General features: G+C 29.7%; 1 pseudogene; it reads left to right on the top strand.

Annotated features, from left to right (window-relative positions):
* The first annotated feature begins 11680 nt into the window (after nucleotides 1-11680).
* LOC100807413 (callose synthase 5-like) lies at nucleotides 11681-22077 on the top strand (annotated as a pseudogene).
* The last annotated feature ends 1089 nt before the right edge of the window (nucleotides 22078-23166 follow it).

The following is a 23166-nucleotide window of genomic DNA, read 5'->3' as shown; positions in this document are numbered from 1 at the left end:
TAATATTACTAGTAAATAAAATACCAATAGATATTCTACTAGTACTCCCTTTGTATAGAGTTCTTTTTATTATTATTTAATTATAGATTATAATTTTGAGTAGTTGACCACATGAAACAACTAACAAGACACTCTCATATTAGTTAATGGTTCATAAACTCTAGCCCTCATTAATTCTTACTTCTAATGCAAGATAAATGTAAATATTAAACTCTCATAATTACTTTTTTATCGAGAGACTTTTCACTTATTTTGGATTCGACTGTTACTTTAGATATGGGAGACGATAATAAAAATTATTATATCCTTTTTTAAATTGTACCTATAACATAAAAAATATTGTCATTCCTATATTAATAATAAGAGAAGAGTCAAGTAAAAAACTATTAGGTTTTCATAATATGATAAATTAAAGCTTAAATTTTTAATACAAAAATGTGTTTACATTTAAAGTGTGATAGTATATTATCTCTCAGAATATAGCTGTAAGAAATTAAAAAAAAATACAATTTATTATATTTAATACTAGTAAGTTATTATAGTTTTTATTTAAGTTTTTTATATAGAACTAACTTTGTGGTTGATTGTTAGCATATAAGAAACTTTTAAACCAATTAAAAAAGAAATAAACGTGGTTACTTATCAAATTTTTAAGATACATTTTATAGATGTGATAATGCTTTGTATAAATACTTTAATTTAATTTAGTTTAAGTGTCTGCAAAATACTAATTCCAACATTAAGTAAGTGACTGAGATGATGATATAAAATGAAAAGAATGGATGATTTAAGGATATATAGCAACAACATTTGCCTTTTGAAGTTTGAGGTGCTAATAAGTTAATTTTTAAAAAATGAAAAAAAAATAGTGTGAAAAAAGTATGATAAATTTAATCTACTGATAACTTAAATGATAAATTTATACTTAATGTTAACTTGATTTTTGAAAAATATAATTTATTATTAAATTAATTTTTAAATATTATAATTTAATAATAAAATAATCTCACAAATTTAACACATAATTAATTTATCATGTAGGATAGTTTTGGGGAGAGAAATTGAGTTATTTATTCATAATTTGATTAATTGATTTTGTTGAGTTGGAAGGTGAGTGGAAAGCGTGTGGATAGGGAGGGGGATCTTTCTTCTGATTTAATTTTCCAAAGTGTCATTGGTGGTTTTTTACTACATGGGTATGTGCGTCATTCACCGCGTCATCACCTCAATAACGTGACACATATACCCGTTGCTGCACATAAATGCCCACTGCCACCGTTCCGTTTCTTTTTCTGTGAACCATAAATATTCCCCATATATCTGACACAAATTACTTAAATTTTTCACCCATTTTTATTTTATTTTACTGGAAAAATATCGCAATTTCATTCATTTTTATTTTAGAAAAATAGTATCTCCCATTTTTTTCTTTTATCATGTCGCGAGTCGAGACAGACTTTTGAAGTTGTATAGCTTGCTTGATCAACATTTTTTTATGAAAACGACATTACTCGTGATTTAAATTTTTTGTCAATATATTTTGTATCTATATTTTGATTGTTATGTTTACTTTTATGATTTTCACGTATTTAAAATATTGGTTTCAGAGAAAGAAATTAAAAAAAGAAAAATTTAAAAATTAATGTCTAAAAAGTAAATTTAAAGGTCTACATTCAAATGAGTGTAATTATAAAAACAAAGACCACATTTAAAATTTTGAATTTATATGGATCACGTTGACAAAATATATATATATATATATATATATATATATATATATATATATATATATTTTGATATTGTATAAAATAATTACTCCGAATGAAATTTTTTTTTCTTCCTGACAATTTATTCCATAAATTATATAACTTTCAAGACTTTCATTTCATTTAATTTTTTTAAAGTACTTTAATTTCATTTAATTTAAAACTTAACTTAAAAATTCACATTATAATTTTTTCAAAAACAAATCAGATGTTCGGTACATAACTTGTTAGTATTTGTTTAATCACATTAATTATACGTACAGTTTTTATTGAGCTACTAGACATGCATATATCCTCCTTCTATGATACTCATAATTGATGAGCATAGGAAAAAAAATCATTAATGATGTATTACCTAAAACCCTCTTATTTCATTTAGTTAAGATCATTTGGATTAATCATACACATATTATTAAACAACGAAATGGCTGGAAAAGTTAATTCCCCCTTAAATTTCTAAAATAATGATAACGATAGTTTTGAAATAAGATATATATAACGTTTTGAAATGGATAAATAGATTATAAACATTTAATATGTATGCTTTTAATACTTTCCTATCAGTCTGGTTCAATTTAGATAATTGAATCTAATTAATATGAAAATATTTTGAAAAAGTTATGGGAGAATTACATACGAATTCAAACAAATAACATTTATTTTATAATCTGTAATATTAGTTTTATAAAGATGTCTATGGAGATATATTGTTTTATCCATAGAAATCAAAGTTCCATATTAAGGAGATTTACAAATTATTATAACTCACTCATACATTTTATTCAATTTTTTTATCCATAAAAATTAAACATAATATCAAAAATTTATAATACTTATATATTTTATTGAACCAACTAAATTATATTATATTGGTCTCTATCACTCTTGAATATTCCCATATGTACATCCTCAGGTATCATGTATACACCAAATTATCTCATGTCATTCCGTATGCACGAACAATTATCACATAAACAAAAAAAATATCAAATAGACACATCATTAATTTAGCAAAAGTCTTTTAATGATAGAACATGACCAAAAAAAACTTACATTTTCAAAGATCTTTTGAAAATTTAATACTTTGAAGGAACTAAATGACAATAAATTACATTTTCAATAAATGAAATGATTTTTTTATAGTATTTAACACAAATAAAAATTGCTAATAAATTCTCAATTCACATGAAGAAAAGGAAAATTAAATGCACATTCTTTTATGATTTTGAAACACAAGATACAAATTACCACAAAATTTTGTCACATGTATCACTCATTCTATTTCAGGTCAGTTTAGAAAAAAAAGATAAAGATGTTTAGACTTCTTTGTACTAAATGACACCTTAAGAGAGAAAAAAAATATAAATATAATAGGTGATATGGTTTGATAAGAAAAAAAAATACAAAAAAATAAAAAAGGCTAAATAGGTGTTTATAAAAAAAATTGAAGGGAGGTATTTATAATTTTTAAATGTTGATATATACTTACTCAAAAAATAAAAAAGAATAAGCTCCCCTCCATTTTATTCACCCCCTTATTTTTACATGGTCGGTAAAATTTTAAGTGATTGATACTATTATATTCTATCTCAATTTAAAACTTTAACTTATTTCTACTTTGATCTATTTATTTTTGATTTCTTGAATTCTCCTCCGTTTCTTGAAGATGTCTACTCTGCTAAATATAGCAGTAGAGAATCCCAATTCCCAAATCATAGGTGTGGGACCTCTTATAGAAAGGAAAGTCCATGGTTTTCTGCATGACTCTGTTTGAGTAATTATTGCCTTGCGCCTCCCATAAGGACAGGTTGTAGAAGAAGTGCTTACTTAATTCTCTCACCATGTGTTTAATTGTATCTGCCCACTTTCTTTTACTCAACACTCATTATTGTTTTTTTGGAACCTTCACGCTCTCACCAAGTGGGGCGGAACCTTTTCTGTAATTTCTATTTCTCTGGTTCTCATTTTCCAATAGCGATTATGCAGTATGCAGTAAGGTAGTGTTTTTGCTTTCATGAATTGTAGTTTCACAAAAATTATATTTGAAAATCAGAATTTTGAAACTAAATAGTTCTTCATAGCATAGCAAACAAGTTGTTGATCAAAGTGATATTGAATTTGATTTTCTTATATAAGATTTTAAGTTTAAATTTTGTAGATGAAAAAAATGTAATTAGGAAAAAAATTCCTACTAAATCTACATATCTTGATGGATAAAAAAAACAGTTTTTGACAAATGAATCTCCTTATGTTTTGAAAGAATGATATTGTTTGTGTGTGTATGCTTCAATTCATTAGAATGACCTATTACTTTATTGGTTAGTAAGCTCATTTCACAATGATTATTTTACTTTACTAATAAGTCTTGAACGGGTCAATGTTTGGACCATCTTGAGATATATTTTAATCAGGTAACCGATTAGTAAAAATAAAAATAGTCTAGATTAAGTGAACCTTTTTTTTTAACACGTTCAGTTGACTACTATTGACCTATGTACCATAATATATCCAACCCAGGTATCTAGGGAGGGGACCCAATTCGTAGACTTGGGACACTTGCTAACAATTTTGTTTTTGAGATGGTAGGAAATGGTTATTCATGTCTTTCTATTATGTCTCAAACTTTGTGGATAGTACACTAAAAACTTTTTTTTAAGGGCCAATAAAATCTCATTATTGGTCCATTTGATAGAGAAGTAGAGTGGAATAAAATGAAATGGAAATTTAAAATTAAAGTAGAATATAAATGTTTGGATCTGATCTCATTTTATTATTCATTTTTACATATTTTTTATTCTCTTTTTACCGCAAACAAACTGACAATAAGATAGGTAAATGGTATCTTTTCCAATTACAAAATACAGAAAATGCAGAACACAATTAAACATGTATCCAGCTCCAAACCCTTGTGTTTGAACTTGTCCCTGCCCCTGGATATTCCATATGCACACCAAGCTAATACATTTTATACCGAGAATATATACAATCATATGAAATATCAGCTAACACATACCTTCTACAAGCAAAACGACATAGGAATTACAAACCAGCAGCAACATTAAATCGCAGAAAGGTTCCCCATCCAGAATGGTAGTACCATTTAACTTAATAAGTGAAACTAGTGTTTCTACGCATGAAGGGAACACACGTTAGGATGTACATAATAAAACATTGCAAGCATGTTTCGAACACAAAAACGAAATAAGTTTAAAACATGAAAAACGACTAAAATGAGTTTAAAATTAAATGTCTTGACAATTGCCTAAGGAATAACTTAATGAGTGAAGCTAGTGTTTGTACGCATGAAATGCACTGGATAAAAATATAATTTTTTAATTAAATATTTTAATCATAACCTATCTATAACTTCCCTATTAAAATTGTCACACGTGGCATTTTTTAATTTTAATTTTAATTTTTTAAAAGATATGTTCATTAACTATTATATTGGAAATGCTTTTTTTCAAAATTTTATTTATCTCTAATATATGTTAATTTCTAGACTTTTATGTAAGAAACTAAATTATAATATGTGTAAAATTTTAAGGATTCAACAAACAATGAAAACTATATTAAAAGGATCTTTGATACCATAACTCACTGACTTTATAATTTTTATAAGTGATATAGATCCATTCTTGAAGTACGTTGTTTGTGTGTGACCTTGAAATCTTTCTGTTGTTTCTCGCTTCTCTAATTAACTTTCCTTTAGTGTATCTATGATGATGAAGAAACATTTGCCGTAATGTGATTTTTCTTTTTACACAGAAACGTGTTATCCGTGGAGGTGGCTTTTTTAGATAATTTAAACCATCGTAATCCAACTTCTCTATAACTCGTCTTTTTTAATTAGCCTTTCTTTTAACGCCCTAAACCACCTTTTTGATAAAGTAAGAGCCGGATTGAGTTAGTTTTAATAACTTTAAAATAATCCTCATTATCTTTAATACATTTTAGGCCTAACAATCATGATTTAAAATCATTAATTTGAGCCTGCGAAATTCAATTTATCTAAATTTTTCTTTTAAAAAAATCATTTTATAAATTACACAAGTCACTCTAATTATTAAAATAATCTAACAATTAACCTTCCATTTGACTCATACTCAAATTAATATTCATCATTAAACTATAAATTAACGCACATCATACGTGAAATAATTGGATAGTAAACCTACCATGATGTTTAACTAATATTTATTTATTTTATTTTTTGACATATCCCACAAACTCATATATTTTTCTTCTAAAAGTAACAAATAACATCGTTAATAAGAAAAAATAGAATAGGATATTACAATCATTAACTTAGCACTAAACTAAAAGGTGTCGTGGGTAAAATGTATAGCTTTGTTACTAAGAAGCAATTAAGTTGGTAGTGTGAGTCCAACGCGAGTTGAGGAAGCGTAAAATTGAAATTCATTTTTTGGGCATCATAACTATGAACTATGACACCTTTTGGTTGGACTTGTTAAATTTAATTTGTCAGCTATCGTACGGCACCGATCAATGGAAGTAGAGGTGGGTCCCTCATTAGGCAACTTGCAATGTCTTCTTTTATTATTTTAAAAATGGTAGTAGCATTTTGTTTAGACTTTAGAGAGGATTTTAAACGTTTAAAAATTATAATTTATTAAAAAAGTGTTTATTTATTTTTTATATTTTTAATGCATTAAATTTTTTTTAATAAAAAAATATATTACCATTTTAAATGTTTAAAATTAACCTTAAAAACTTATGTTCATTTTTTAAGTAAATCCATGATATCTTTTTAATCAAAAGCTAAATATCAATATCAATTTATGAAATTAAAGCACTTAAATTCATTTAAAAAATTAATATCTTCTGATATACATAATGATTGATATCTTAGCCACGTGTATAAGCGTAAAAACCTATGTTCACATATAAATAAGTAAATAAAATTATAATTTTAATCTTTTTATAATTTTAAATATGTGACTTTAGAGGATCAATTTACAAAAAGATTAAAATTACTTGTTTTAAAAAATAGAAGATTAAAATTACAGATTTAAAATTATAAAATTATAGTAGAATTATAGTTTAGTCAAGTAAATATACTAACAGGATTTTGGATAGATCTTAATTAAAGAAATTAATTAATATACCCAGATTAATTTGTTACGTCCGTTGCATCGTAATATATTACTATTTACGACCAAGTCTCGAGAATTGATGACACTAAACTGATATATAATATATGAGCAAATGATTAATTATTTACTCACCTCACATCACATGCTCATTTTTTTTTTCTAAAGTTAATTAGGTCAACTTATTAAGACTAGCCAGCATGCAGTGGTATAATATACATAAGGAGTCTCACTTATATTTTTATATGTTAGACAGTGTTAGGATTTTCTTATGATGACTAACCATGGATTATAGCACCAACCAGCCAAGGACTACCGCTGATTAAGCCATCTCTATTGGTTTCTAGAACCTGCTCAGATCATTCTACAACAATCCTCTTTTTTTGACCATGCCCACGACTTTCGCTACACTATCATTAAAACTAAAAGATATTTTGTGCGACAAAATAAGAATTAAGAATGTCTATTTGTAAAAAAAACATCAAAAAAGAAAGTTCAAAGTACTTACATGTTCTTTTCTCTTAAAATTAAGATTTTTTTCCCCAAAATTTATATATAATTAGTATTAGTATTAGTACTTCGTAATATTAATAATCAAAATGACTATTCCTTAGTGTATAAATAATTTTTGTTAGCGCACACCAACCAAGTGACAAGGGTGAATTGAAGTTGCAAATATTTTAGGGTTTACTTTAACAAATGCACACGTACGCACATATGGTGGCGACCTTCTACCATATATACCATCCCCTGTTTTGGCTTCACACTACATATACACCAAGTTGACTTCTGAAAAGCAATATACTACGTACCATTATCATACAGATTGGAGGCCTTTATACGTTCCTGATCACTTTAACGTGTCTGTAATAATATGCAATACTATAACAACTACACAAGATAGCGAAAGGTTTCTAGAATATGTAGATCCCTCTTCATTGTGCATCTCACATCTCACAAGGAAATATGATGAAAAGTATACTCGTTCACAAAACATCTAATGTAAACAAAATATTTTCCCATTCAATATTTTTTTAGTTATCTTGTTATTATAGAAAGTGTCGTCTATCTATATTGATAACTAATTTTTATTGAAAATTCTCCATACCAATCATCTTTAATAAGATTCTTCACTTTTAATCATATTTTTTTTATTTACAAGACTCAAACTTAAGATCTTAGTTAAAGAAATTGAGTCTAAATTAATTGTTAATTTAACATTTAATATTTAATTAATTTATCTACTACTCATTACATATTTGTCCACCACAAACCTATATTCATTATTTTAATTTTAATTAAATAAAATGTTTTAAAGTGACACTTTTTAACAAATCACAAAATGACAATATCATTTTAATACTAAATAATTATGAAAAATGATAAAATAAAAAATAATTGAAAATGTAATGTGTAACTCAATTTAAAAATATCCAACCATCTTTTTAAATTTTAGTTATAAAATATAATAAATATATAAATTTAAAGTATATTTTTTTTTTGTAGTGTCTTGGGTCGTGTTAATGTAAATTTTACTTTCAAAAATATATGCGATAAATATTTACCAATGAAATTTATAATGTATACTTATAATTTTAATTTCCTTTTTGTTTCTGCATGTTATTACGTATAAATTTTACCTTTAACTTAAACACAACTCCAATATTGTTAGATCGTGATTAGTTGTTGAAAGACTACATATATTTTATTGCAAGTCTCAGCACTCGGAAACGAGTTTACCTAGTCTCATGAGTTTTGTAATAATGGGTTTGATTAGAACCAGTCATGTGGTTGTTCGGGTCAAATAAAGACCCAACCTAAACCATTAAACATGCATTGTTCCAATCCAACATTGCAAACGACAAACGTACACAGCACTTCGGAAATTTGTACTGTTTTGTCGTCTAATATGTGGGCCCCAACACATATGCAAAACCCAAAATAAAATAAAACTTCGACCTTATATAAGCGACATCGTTAATTAATAATCCACCAAGAAAAAATTATTGGTGATAATAAAAGCGAAAGGTTGGTCATATATGCAAAATGGTGACAAATAAAAGATAATGGGAAACAGATTAATTAGCACAAGATTGTATATGGGATATATAAACTGTAGAAGGAGAATTTGTTCAAAGGAGTGAAAGGACAAAACTTTTATATTTACCTGATTTTGGTGTTATTATCTAGTTAAATTGAAAAAACTAAATAGCTGTTAAGATCATGGACAATGTAAAGATTAATTTTGAAACAGTTACTATCCATAATTTTGTTTACTTAGAAAAACTCTCAATAAAAGTTCTCAGCCTCTCAGGGTCAGAGAAGCTGCATGCCAATAAAGAAGCTTACTTAATTTTGGCTATAAATCCATAACTTAAGAAATCTGTAGTCCAAAATATGGTGGGTCGTGCACGTATCATTCAGTGATCTTATTTATATTTATTTTATTAACAATTAACAAAACTAGCTTGATTAACGGATGAAAGAAGAATTTTTATTTATTTTTATTGTGGTGAGTGAATAATATATGGTTTTTGTAATTGGCGTGGGAGAACCCATTTCCGTATCTAAATTATGTGATTCGACCAACTCCTTTCTAACTACCCTTGTATACTTCTAACTACCCTTTTGTATAGTATATATAAAGGACCCATAGCAAATGTATGTATTAATTATTATTAAGTACAGAAGGAGATGAGCATGGGTATCCATGATTGCATATGTGCTTCGAAATCATATAGCTTCTAGGTTCCACTTTTGTCTTCAAAGTCATGGAATATAGTATTTTTAGAATAAATCCTAATTTTATCTTTAAAAAATTCAAGCATCATTACTCTTCTTTTTTGAAAAAAGAATTCTAACCATTTAGCTTATAAATAATGCAAAATGTCAATATTTTCGTCTTTCAAATTAATCTCATTTACATCAATAAAATCTCATAGCAATACACAATATAATTAAATTAATTAATTATTTAATCTTATAATATTGTTTGGTTAATTCTGAAATTTAATTAGTTACACTCGTTTTCTCTATCCGATAAGGACAGTTTACATGCTTAGGTGATTAAAAAATACAAGCATCATTACTCTTCTTTTTGAAAAAGGAATTGCGACCATTTAGCTTATAAATAATGTCCTTTAAAAAATATCTTATAAATAATGCAAAATGTCAACATTTTCGTCTTTCAAATTTTATTTACATCAATAAAATCTCATAGCAATACAAAATATCATTAAATTAATTAATTATTTAATCTTATAATATTGTTAGATCGATTCTGAAATTTAGTTACACTCGTTTTCTAAATCCGATAAGGACAGTTTACATGCTTAGGTGATTAAATTTATGATAAATGTCTGTATAAGACAAAGGATATGACGTTTGTATATTTTAAAGACAATAAATTGGGGTTAATTTTTCGATGATTTAAATGGGGGTTAATTTAACTTTTGGTTTGCCCCATCCCTATTATTATCATTATTATTATTCTTATTATTATTATTATTAGTTTTTAATATAGAAAATAATAAATAAACAATTTGCTAGATAATCCTGAAATAACAAAGGCATGCAATGCAAGCAGCCTTTAGCTTTGGTTTGGTTGTCAAGAAAATATCACTATTCAAGGAAAAAAAAAATCTTGAATTGTTGTATTAAGTTTGAAGGGTTTGTAAGGTTAATATGTTAGCAGTTGAAGATTTAATCCATTGTGAACAAAACATTCAATATATTCTAATTTGCTGATTAAAAAAATTATTCAAGGAATTTTTTTTTTAAAAATAATATAGATCTCACATTTTTATTACATATTTTAAAATTACTTTAATTTAAATATTTTTCTCAATTCTCTTTCATTCTTTTCTCTTCTACATAATCAAATCTCACCCTTAATAACTTATGAAAATGAATTTTTGTTATGTGGATGATGGGAAGAGGCTAGAATATGAATATGAATATTTTTTTGGTACAATATGAATATGATTATGATGATCCTTTATCTTTATTCTTCGCCTTCTTTTGTATAGAGATGAAGAGGGTTGGAATGGGTTGCTTCTTCCTTTTTTTCTTCTTCAAAAGGTAAGGTGGTCGTGATAGGTTGGTATCTCCTTATCGTGACAACTATAAATGATTGAAACAAGAAATAATTGAGACGGGGTTTTGTTAGATGTGTGCTTGAGCTTAGTTATTTATATATTATAATATCTACTGTAAAATTCGTTTCATGTGATGTAAGGCAAATTTGTGGCGTTATGTTAATGTGTGAGAGATCTTGGATGAGAAGGTGTAAGGGAGAACCAAATAAAAGATAATGGGGCAGAAAGCAGAAATGGAAAAAGATAGACAATCAAACGAAATTGGGCCAACCTATCATGATGATTAATGACTTTTGGTAATAATCCTTTATAATTTTAAACAACTAATATGTTTGTACTTTCTTCTCTTACATTCTTTTCATATCTATTATTCTTAATTTTAATCGATTTATTTTAAATTTTTTATTATATCTCTAATTTCTCTCCCTCCTTCTATTGCCTTTTCAATGAGTATATATGCACTACACTCCAAGGGAGGTGTTAAATAATCATTTTTCCTATTTCAAAATACATTGTACCTAGATAAAATTAAGTTAAACATTCTGCACTTTTTCGAAAACTACTTTAGTGTGGATCATATTTCTCACGTTCGATTCTCATCCCCATGAATGAACGACCAAAAGGAAATATGATTGAAATTGAATAGACTCCCAATGTTGGTCTCTTCAAATAAAGCGCATGCAGTGTCCTTTATCATGGACCCATGGCATTGAGGACCACCGATGGCATTTCTCTGACTGTGGTAGGGTTTTAACTTTTAATATTTACTTTTACACTAAATCTTTAATTTGATTATGCAAATATTGAAATGTCATTTAGTTAGTTTTTTTTAAAAAGTTATAGTTAAATTGAAATGTTAAATATCAATATATTTATTCTATTGATTTTATTTTTTAAATTAAATTAACATGTTGAAAATCAAAATATTGACATTGTCACGTTTTTTTGCTTCTTTTAGTTCAAAGAAACCACGCTATATTGGTGCCGGGCTGGTTGCAAAGTTAGAGAGAAGCCCACCAATGCATAAAATGAAGCATTTGCTATATCCACTTCCCTTGTTTTCTAAGTACACTCCCCTTACTATCACAAATACTCACTATACCCTAAATACCCCTATATCATCATTCCAAAACCTACTTTTCAAAATTAATGTTTAAACTTTTGTATTCCAAAAAGAACTTTCTGGAATACAAAATTTAAATATCATTCCAAAATGTACATTTTAGAACACATAATTATAGGTTTTGAAAAGTACTTTCTAGAATATAATTTTAATTTTGCATTTCTAGAATATAATTTTAATTTTGCATTGTAGAAAGTACTTTTCAAAAGCCAAATTTTCTGGAAAGTACTTTCCTAAATTTAATGAAAAAAACATGTTGCATTTGTTTCAAAATTCAAAAAGATGACCATTTTAGTAAAATGACTGACAAAGAAAGCATTCTAATGTGTTTACGCCCACCACCCGAACCTCTAACAAAATTACTAAACATGTGCAAATCATGTATGAATATTCTTGTAAGCACTTTTCCTAGTTTGTAGCAAGTTAATAAAGCTATCAGATAACTAAAACCAAATTATTATGATGTTCCTAGTTAACTTAAATATCAAATAAATCACTAAAACAAGTTTTGATTTGACTCTTTTTAGTTTAATCTATTGGGAATTTTCAATAAACCTTCCAAAATACCAAATGAGCACCAAAACACATTATGTCAAATTATCAAGAGGTTTTAAAGAATATTTGGATCATAGAGAGTTTGATCAACACGTAGCGGAATCTGACAATGGTCACGAACAATTGGTTTAATGACTTTTCTCAACCAAATCACCTTCTTCCTTATAGGATCTTCGTTTTCTCTTCAGATGGGAGAGGATAAATTATTTATTGATTTGGTGTCTTGGGGATCATAACCATGCCTTATGTTTTAAACCTATTAGGGTTTCCATTATCCCCTAATGGGTCAAACTGGTTTCCGCTCATTAAACCCATATCAATTTTCTAGCAATCTAATGAATTTACTTAAATAGATCACTTTATATTAAATCTATTTAAATGTGAATAACTAATATAAATGTTATAATATAATATGTAACCCATATTAATTAATTATGAATGATAAAATTCCTAACATAATATTTTTTCTCTCATTAACACTTAATTAACTAATCACGTTTCCATTATTGGGACCTTGTCGCAACCAAGTCCTTCTTCTACCTTTTTATAGAACACAAAAATAAGACAACGATGATCCAAAATTTTATTTAACATTTTGTGTCTTATGTAAAGGTCAAAAGACTTAATCTTTTTTAGTCCAAATTGCACAATAATAACATCAAATGACAGCCATTAATTTGTCACGATCCAAAATTCAATTATGTTCAGTGTACATATATACCAACAAAGTCATAATCACGAGTAACTCCAACTAAAATAGAAAGTCTGGTGCAAAATTTATAAATTTACATTTCAAAAACCTTAATATATATTTAGTGAAATAGTGATTCATGATTTAGTAAATCCAATCAATTCTAGCTAATTGGATATTAGCTTACTGACACAGCTTATATTTTTTCTCCTTTCACTACGCAATGGAATATGTGGCTTATTAGTTTAAGTAATGAAATATTGAGAGCTCAGAGGAGGAGCAATGAAAGTCCATTTGAAAAAACATTTATAATTTAGCTATGCTGATGAAAATTAACGAGTGAGACCTTGCAAACATAATAAGCTCTCAATATTTTCCTTTTCTCTTGGTTGGAAGAGGAGTGGTCTTTAATGCATTTCGTGTTCTAAGTAGATACAATCAATGAGAAAGATTGAAATCATTTACTATCAAGATTGATGCTTCTTTTTGGATATATACAACAAGATATCTCCCAAATATTCTCTGCCCATGCATGATTCATTTTGGGCCTTAATTAATTACCTTAAAGTGGTGCGGAGTAATCTTAAAGATGCAGATAAATTTTTAATCATATCCAAACTATATATTTACTGTGCGGAGTCAATTAATTAAGATATTTATTCACAAGTTAAGTTGGTTTAATAACACTTTCTGTTACAAGTACGTACTCATACTACTGCTTCTTCTAGCATTGTAGTTCTCACGTCAATTGCTGTGAGATAGCATCTGTGTTCTATCTATATATACGTAAAAATAAATGAATGTGACACGTAAGTGCAAGCACCAAATTTGTTCCTTAATTAGGAAGCAGCAGAAGTAATATTCTAAAAAAAAGTCGTGTTTTTCTTAAAGATGTTCCTTACAATTAAACATAACTGCGCGAACACAGTTTGATATCTCACTAAATAAATCAACTCTGAATTTACTGTTATCTTTCTATCTATATATTGCAAATTAACAAGCATGGTGTAATGATTTTTTTTACAAGGTTAAGGTTTGTAATGAAAATGTTAGCAACGATTTATTGAATGTTTATTTATTTATTTTTATGATGAAGTGATTTAATTACTTCTAGAATTGGCCAAAGTAACAACACATGCCAGTATAAGTAAATTGCATGAAATGGACACCCATTTTGATTTCGGTTAGACGCATTCACATGTTGTCTAGTTATCATTTCATGTAATATACAGACTTTGAATTAAACAAAATATCTTCATAATTTTGGTGTCAACAATTCGCTGCGTAAACATTGTTCTTCCAATCATCACCTTCTCTCTCTGACATCTAAACAACCCTCTCTCCCTCTGCCACGTGTCATCTCCTTCTTCCCCTCTCTTATTCTTCTACTCTTCCAACGGGATTTTGAAAACAAAAAGTTTATAACTTTAAAAAATAAGTAATTATACTTTTATGTTTTTTTTATAATTTAACATATATATAGTATTATAAATTTATAATTCCAATTATTATTATCTTTTATTAATCATTATAACTTCACAGCTTATATTTTAAAGCACGTGCCATATTTCGCATAAGTGCATAACCACCAAATTAAGGGGATTCTATATTTCTCTTCATCCAAAATGCTTTGTCTTTTTCTTATTATTTTTAAAGAAAAATATATTTGTACACTCAAAAGTCAAATTAAACACCTAATGAGTAAGGAAAAAATATAAATATAATTGGATTAAAAGAAAGAAATAAAAAGAAGTGAGAAATGTTGATATTTTTTTAAAAATAGATTGTTGAAATGTATCATTATCATATTTTTAATTGTTCCCTAATTCGTGTCATTACTCCTTGATAATATGCTTGAATATACTGTATGAATTACCTGACAGCCCATCCGAGTAAGCTTTTATTAAATATATTTTTTTCACTTATATTACATAAATCCAGAGATTCACTTTAAATAATAAAGTAAAGAAATTATAGAAACAAGAGGGTTTTATTTTTATACACTATTTGCACTATCAACTAGTGCAAAACATTTTAAGTATAACTCACTACTGTCAGTTTAGTAATGAGGTAGAAGTAAATGTTTGAGAATTTTGATTTGATCTTCATTCTCCTCATTGTAAAAATAAACATTTAAAGTATTTATTATTAATATATTTTAATCAAATTCATAATAAATTGCTAAAATTAGTGGGTAAAATCAGGATTAAATATATGTATGTGTGTAATTAATAGTTAATTAATGAATATTTTTTTTAAAGTGAATCCAATAATAATAATAACACCCTTTATGCTTTGTTGTGTGCTATGAAGCATCCACACGGACACTGATACCGGATACGGACACGAACACGAACACGTGAACATTTGTAATGTCCAAAATATAGAATGTTATCGATATTGACACGGACGCGTGTCGGACACTAGACACGACAAGGGACTTCAATAGGTTGTGTGCCATGTTGAGATCATAAGGTATGCATGCTTAACTAATTCCTTTATTTATTTAGCTCGGGAAAGCTTACCAGACAGCCGGGGTGCTTTTTGAAGTGCTTTGTGCCGTTAACAAGACTGAGAAGGTCGAAGAAGTAGCTCCCGAGGTTAGTCTTAATTTATATGTACACGGCCATTTCATTTTCATCTTGTGAAAAAAAGGTAGCTTGCCGCATAATTTTCTTTCAGCATTCATAGCTTGAATTAAGGGTGAGTGATTTTTGTGCATTCAGATAATTGCCGCTGCTAGAGATGTCCAGGAAAAGACGGAGATATATGCGCCTTTCCACATTCTTCCGTTGGACTCTGCCGGGGCTTCTCAGCCTATTATGCAGCTTGAAGAGGTATCTCATTTGCCGCGATTGATGTCATGAAGATATATGCAAATGTCATGCTTTGTATAATCAACTGCAGGAACATCTTCCTATTCTTGTGGACATTAAACTAATTCATATTAAATGTTGAAATCCTTCCAGAGTTCATAGATGCTGTGACCTTCAGGGTTATATAGTGTTTTGACTGTTTTCCTTAAATTGAGAGGACGAGTATTACTATCTTTCTCTGTATGTTTAAACTCTTAATTCATAAATACTACTCCCTCCAGTCCCAAAATAAGTGTTATCCTAAATTGTTTTACACCGTCCAAGAAAAGCTAATAAATAGATAAAAGAAAATAATAATTTAAAGAGAATAATATTAGTATTATATTGAAAAACTAAAGTGAAACTTATTATATTGAAAAAAAAATTAATATTATATTGAAAAGCCAACATGACACTTATTTTGGGACAATTTCTTACCAAATGCAACACTTATTTTAGGACAGAGGAGTACACACAAATGATAAATCTTTTGGTTTGTTCAATATTTTATTTCTAAAGCAATTTGTGATGCATTGATGTTGAATCTGATGTGTTATGAAGTTGTCTTGTGCTTATAAATAGCATTTTGCTTTTTGTAGTGTCCTAACTCCATACTACAGTGAAGAGACTGTCTATTCGAAGAATGACCTTGAGGTTGAAAATGAAGATGGTGTGTCAATCATATATTACCTGCAAAAGATCTACCCTGGTCTGTAATAACTAACACTACATATCTTGACTGTAATTTGCTAGTACAAAAAGGACTGGCTAAATTTGTAGTAATTTTACCAGATGAGTGGATAAACTTCATGGAACGGCTTGATTGTAAGAAAGATAGTGAGATATGGGAGAAAGATGAAAACATATTGCAGCTACGTCACTGGGCCTTGTTACGAGGGCAAACTCTTAGCCTGACAGGTAACAGTGATGACTTCCACCCTCTCCATCCCCACAGACAGGGTTTGGTGGATTAATATTTTCCCTCTTGTACTTATACATTAATGCAGTTAGGGGAATGATGTACTACCGGCGGGCTATTAAGCTTAAGGCTTTTCTTGATATGGAAAATGAACAGGGTAAATATGATTTCCTTTTATCATGAGCTATTTAGCTTAGTCTAGTTGCTACTGTGGCAATGGCAGGCATGTGATCTATAGCTATTTCAAATCCAGGGCCATGGTTTATACATAACTGTCACTTGTATGAAATTCATTACGTATTTATATTCTTCATGGTGACTGACAAAAGAATAGTTATCTACCAAGAATAGCTGATTTTATGGTTTTCTGCTATCTTATGGGCAGAGATAGTTGATGGCTATAAAGCTGTTACTGCCCCATCTGAGGAAGATAAAAAGAGCCAGAAATCCTTATATGCCAGTTTAGAGGCCGTTGCTGACATGAAGTTTACATACGTCGCTACCTGTCAGAACTATGGGAATCAGAAGTGTAGTGGAGACCGCCATGCAACAGAGATCCTGAATTTGATGGTTAAGTATGTTCTCCAATTGATGAATTGAACCTAGTTCAAATCCAATATATATTTTCCTTTTAGTTTCTGAAATTCATTTGATTTAAGAATATAATGTCTGGTTCTTCATTTGTAGCAATCCTTCACTTCGTGTGGCTTATATTGATGAAGTTGAAGAAAGAGAAGGAGGAAAAGTACAGAAAGTTTATTACTCTGTACTGATCAAAGCTGTGGGCAATCTTGATCAAGTAAATGCATATTGATGTCAGAAAGTAAGTTAATTTACTCGTGGTTAACATAGAACTTATAGTTTTTTTATTTTTCTCTGAAGGAAATATTTCGAATAAAACTGCCTGGTCCAGCAAAGATAGGAGAAGGGAAGCCTGAAAATCAAAATCATGCCATCATTTTTACTAGAGGCGAAGCTCTTCAGACTATTGACATGAACCAGGTAAAACATTATAGACATTAATAAGTGGAAAACACTATAAAGTTTGACCTATTGAAATGGTGTATTGCAGACATGAACCAGGTAAAACATTATAGACATTAATAAGTGGAAAACACTATAAAGTTTGACCTATTGAAATGGTGTATTGCAAATTTTTTCTAGGATAATTACTTGGAAGAAGCTTTTAAAATGCGCAATCTTTTGGAAGAGTTTAATGAAGATCATGGGGTGCGACGACCTACAATATTAGGGGTTCGTGAGCACATCTTTACTAGCAGGTCTGGTGAATTTTATCCACATACAGTAAGCACTTTGTCATGTTAAGTTACTATATTACTTAATTCTACCACTTGCTACAGTGTCTCTTCCCTGGCTTGGTTTATGTCAAATCAAGAAACAAGCTTTGTCACAATTGGTCAAAGAGTTCTTGCAAGACCACTGAAGTAAGTTTTCCTCTAGTGATTTCATGGCATGGTTGACTTGTAAGTACTTGTTTAACTTCTAGGATAAATCAGGCACCTCCAACTGAACAATTGATCTCATCCAAAGTTAAAGCAGTGATTTTATTTAAAAGAGAAATGCATGTAAAATATATAAAGCTACTTTCAAAGGTTAATGTATTATTCAAATGATACTTCTCTGGGTTTTGTATATTTCTTCTTTTCCCCCTCTTGTTCGCTGTTCTTGTTGAAGTGTCATCTCCCATGCTGTTTGAATTTTTGGAGATAATAGTTAGTGAACTCTGAAATTCCCCTCTGGTACCTTTTCTGCTACTGTTGCAAGAAATAAATTATTAGAATGGATATAATACTGATTGCGCATTTTCTGGCTTATGATGGATTGGTTCAATTCTAGGGTGCGATTCCACTATGGTCATCCAGATGTTTTTGATAGAATTTTTCACATAACTCGGGGAGGAATTAGCAAGGCTTCTTGTGGCATCAATCTGAGCTAGGATATTTTTGCTGGTACCATTTTTGAAACATCTTTCTTTGCACTGACATTTGATATTTCTTCTGCACCATATGCTTTTTTTGGCACATTGCGTCAAATGCTCTTTTTTTTGGTACGTTGCATCATATGCCTTTGCCTATGCAGGATTCAATTCAACACTAAGACGGGGAAATATTACTCATCATGAATATATCCAATGCGGAAAGGGTAGAGATGTTGGGCTCAATCAAATCTCACTTTTTGAAGCAAAAGTGTCTTGTGGTAACGGAGAGCAGACATTAAGCAGAGATATCTACAGGCTGGGACATCGTCTTGACTTTTTCCGCATGCTATCATGTTATTTCACGACCATTGGATTTTATATAAGCTCAGTGGTAATGGTTAATGCATTTAGGATATAGCAAAAACAGTACTTGTTTACTGATGCAATTATGTTTATTTTTATTATTATTTTGCTCAAAACTTTGTCATTAATATTAAACCAAGGGATCTAGATCATTGGTTGAGCAATGTGCATGGATTGTTGTAAAGCTCATGGTACCTGATCAATCCCTATGAATAAATAAAAAAACTAATACTAACTGTATTTAAAAACAAATCAATCCTAATATGATTAATGTATGTGGAAATTAATCTCTTATCACTTGAACACTAAACCATATGTCTCTTCCCCACAAAATGAGAACCTAACAGGGTATTCTTACATTGAGAAATGACAATTTCTTAAGGGAAGCTATATAATTTGTCTTAGCTATATATTTATTTACATGTCTTCTTTTTTCTTGATTTGTTTATTCTACATATGGAATTAATTCTTTCTTCTGCTGATTCACAGATTGTGGTCCTCACATGTTATGCATTCCTATATGGCAAACTGTACATGTCTTTGAGTGGATTTGAGGCTGCAATATTAAAGTTGGCTAGGAGAAAGGGAGATGATGCACTAAAGGCAGCATTAGCATCTCAATCCCTAGTTCAACTAGGACTTATAATGACTTTGCCCATGTTTATGGAAATTGGACTGGAGAGAGGGTTCAGAACTGCTATAGGTGAGCTCATAATAATGCAGTTGCAGCTAGCACCAGTTTCCTTCACTTTCTCTTTAGGGACAAAGCTGCACTATTTTGGGCGCACTGTTCTGCATGGAGGGGCAAAGTACAGAGCAACTGGGCGTGGTTTTGTTGTTCGCCATGAGAAGTTTGCTGAAAATTACAGGATGTACTCTAGGAGTCACTTTGTGAAAGGAATTGAGCTCACAATTTTGCTCATATGTTATAAGATTTATGGATCAGCAACACCCGATTCAGCGTCCTATGCTCTTCTCTCATGGTCAATGTGGTTTATGGTCTGTTCATTTCTGTTTTCTCCTTTCCTTTTCAACCCATCAGGGTTTGAATGGAAGAAGATAGTTGAGGACTGGGATGATTGGCAAAAGTGGATAAGTAATCGAGGTGGTATTGGTGTTCCTTCAAACAAGAGTTGGGAGTCATGGTGGAATGAGGAACAGGAGCATCTACAGCACACTGGGTTTCTGGGACGGATATGCGAGATTATACTTGACATGCGTTTCTTTGTCTATCAGTATGGTATTGTGTATCATCTAAATGTAGCCAGAGGTGACAAGAGCATATTGGTAATTACGCTTGCTATTTTAATTTCATTTAATGTTTTCATGTCAAACTCTGGAACCACACAACAGGATTCAAATTATTTAACGCCAATGTCCAGTAATTGAGAGTGAGTGAAGTGCTGTCAAACAAACAAGGATGAGACAAAGTAATCCCTTGGGTATAGGAGACTCTAGTCCTTTTCCAAATACCATGATCCCATTATAGATCATCGCCTCCTGTCCCCTCCCCCAAAAATATTTCAAGAAAAGAAATAAGAGAAATCGTATATATATAGATAATAGTTTTCTGATATACATTTTCTCTTCAGGTTTATGCTCTGTCCTGGATAGTGATAGTAGCTGTCATGGTTATCCTTAAGGTCGGTATTATACAGTGATAAAAAAAAGTTTGCTCTTTCTGCTTGTGCTTGATAATGATCTTATTAATTAGTGGCATCTGAAACTGCAGATTGTATCCATGGGTAGAAAGCAATTCAGCGCAGATTTCCAGTTGATGTTTCGTCTTCTCAAATTGTTTCTGTTCATTGGAGCCATTGTCGCTCTAAGCTTAATGTTTACTCTGCTGAGTCTCACAGTTGGAGACATTTTTGCTAGCCTCCTAGCCTTTTTGCCAACAGCATGGGCAGTTATTCAGGTATGTGTTGAATAGTCATTGCCTCTTGCTTTGGTGTTTTTGGTCTCATTTGATCATGATGAATATACACTAGACTTTAGTTTGTGTCCCATACAAATTCACTTCTTTATGATTGGTGTGGAGTTATATATGTGCAGATAGGACAAGCATGCAGGCCATTCTTGAAGGGCTTTGGCATGTGGGGTTCTGTCAAAGCTTTAGCAAGGGGCTACGAATACTTGAAGGGAGTGGTTATTTTTGCACCAGTGGCCATATTGGCTTGGTTCCCATTTGTTTCAGAATTCCAAACTAGGCTGCTGTTCAACCAAGCATTCAGCCGAGTACTTCAAATCCAGCGCATTCTGATTGGCGGCAAGAAGAATAAGTAGGACTGAACCAAACCCTCTGCAGCTATTTGTTACACTTGCAGACACAAGTTGAGATAAAGATAAAAATTCAGGCATACTAAGAGAGATTTCAAGGCAAAATTTTGTTATGGAGCACATAATGCATTTGGACTGTGTATGTATATCAGAATAGTATCATCAGTCCTTAACTCTGGCTCTGCATGTTTGTTAGTGGTTCTTCGAGTCAGTGTTGATAAAATCTTGTATACGGATGAGAGAACTATATCCAAACTCCATAGTTCTAAAATTGTATTTTATTGTCCTTTTTTTTTTTTTTTTCATTCTCCTCTTCCCTTGAAGAAATTGAACAATCTATTATATTGTAAAGTAAGAGTAGGCTAGTGAGTCTTACTCTAGCGACATTCAATTAAATATTCTTAATATCCTTCTCTTATAGCATACGGTACTAATGTATACTAAGCTAGCTGACAGTACTAACGACCGCCATCAGCTGACGCAACTTAGCATCAGTTTACAGTCGACGCTACTCTTCGCCACCCCAACTCAAATTGCCCTCACAACTTGAATCTCCCGATTGAGTTCAATCCTAAAATTAATGTAACAAATCTTTCAAATACCTCATCAATATCAATAATTGTTCTTTCCTTTATGAGATTGAAAGTCTGAGTGCTAAAATTGAAGTTGAACTGAAAGATCTTTAAAAAGGCCAAATATTTTAGGTCTTAAATATTATTCAAATTTGTAACATCTTTTTAATTTGGCTTAATTCCGATTTTGACTACAATTTGAGTAAAAAAAAATTAGAGACGCTTTATATTTTATTCAAATTGTACCCGATATTTCTCTTATTTCTACATTATTTTTATCTCCTCTTGTTAAGTGGTTAACGTTATATCAATTGAAATATGTGAACACACAAAATTATTTTAACATCTTTGTTACATTCACATTTCTTCTGTTTTTTCTCAAATTGCATCTGATATCTCTTTCCTTTTTTTACATTATTTTTAATCTCCTTTAGTTAATGTAGTTAACTAAGGTCAATTGAAACATATATGAGTACATGAAATTGTCCCAACATTTTTATTAAATAAGATCATTTAAGTATTTGTATCAAAATTGAATCGAACCCATCAAAACTGAATCGAACCGATCAAAATTTATAGATTCAATCATTCATGTATGGGTTGGATCACGAATTTAAATTTATAGATCCAATCAAAATCAAATCGAACCGATTAAAATTTTTGAAGTTGTTTGGTTTGACTTTAAATACTACTAATATTGGGACTTAAAGTGTTGAAACGGTAAGTGTTTGAATTACTAGTGTTGAAACTTTTTAAAATGTTACTTTCAGGTACATTAATTGTTATTTGTTTCACAATTTTTTTATAATTATTTTTTCTATCATATTTATAATATTAATGAATTATATCTGGTTACAACAAAGCTAATTAGAAATTAGTTTGTAAGAAATAG

Source organism: Glycine max, chromosome 6 (genome assembly GCF_000004515.6).
Source record: "Glycine max cultivar Williams 82 chromosome 6, Glycine_max_v4.0, whole genome shotgun sequence".
Lineage (NCBI taxonomy): Eukaryota > Viridiplantae > Streptophyta > Magnoliopsida > Fabales > Fabaceae > Glycine > Glycine max.
This window is presented reverse-complemented; position numbering and strand designations above follow the sequence as displayed.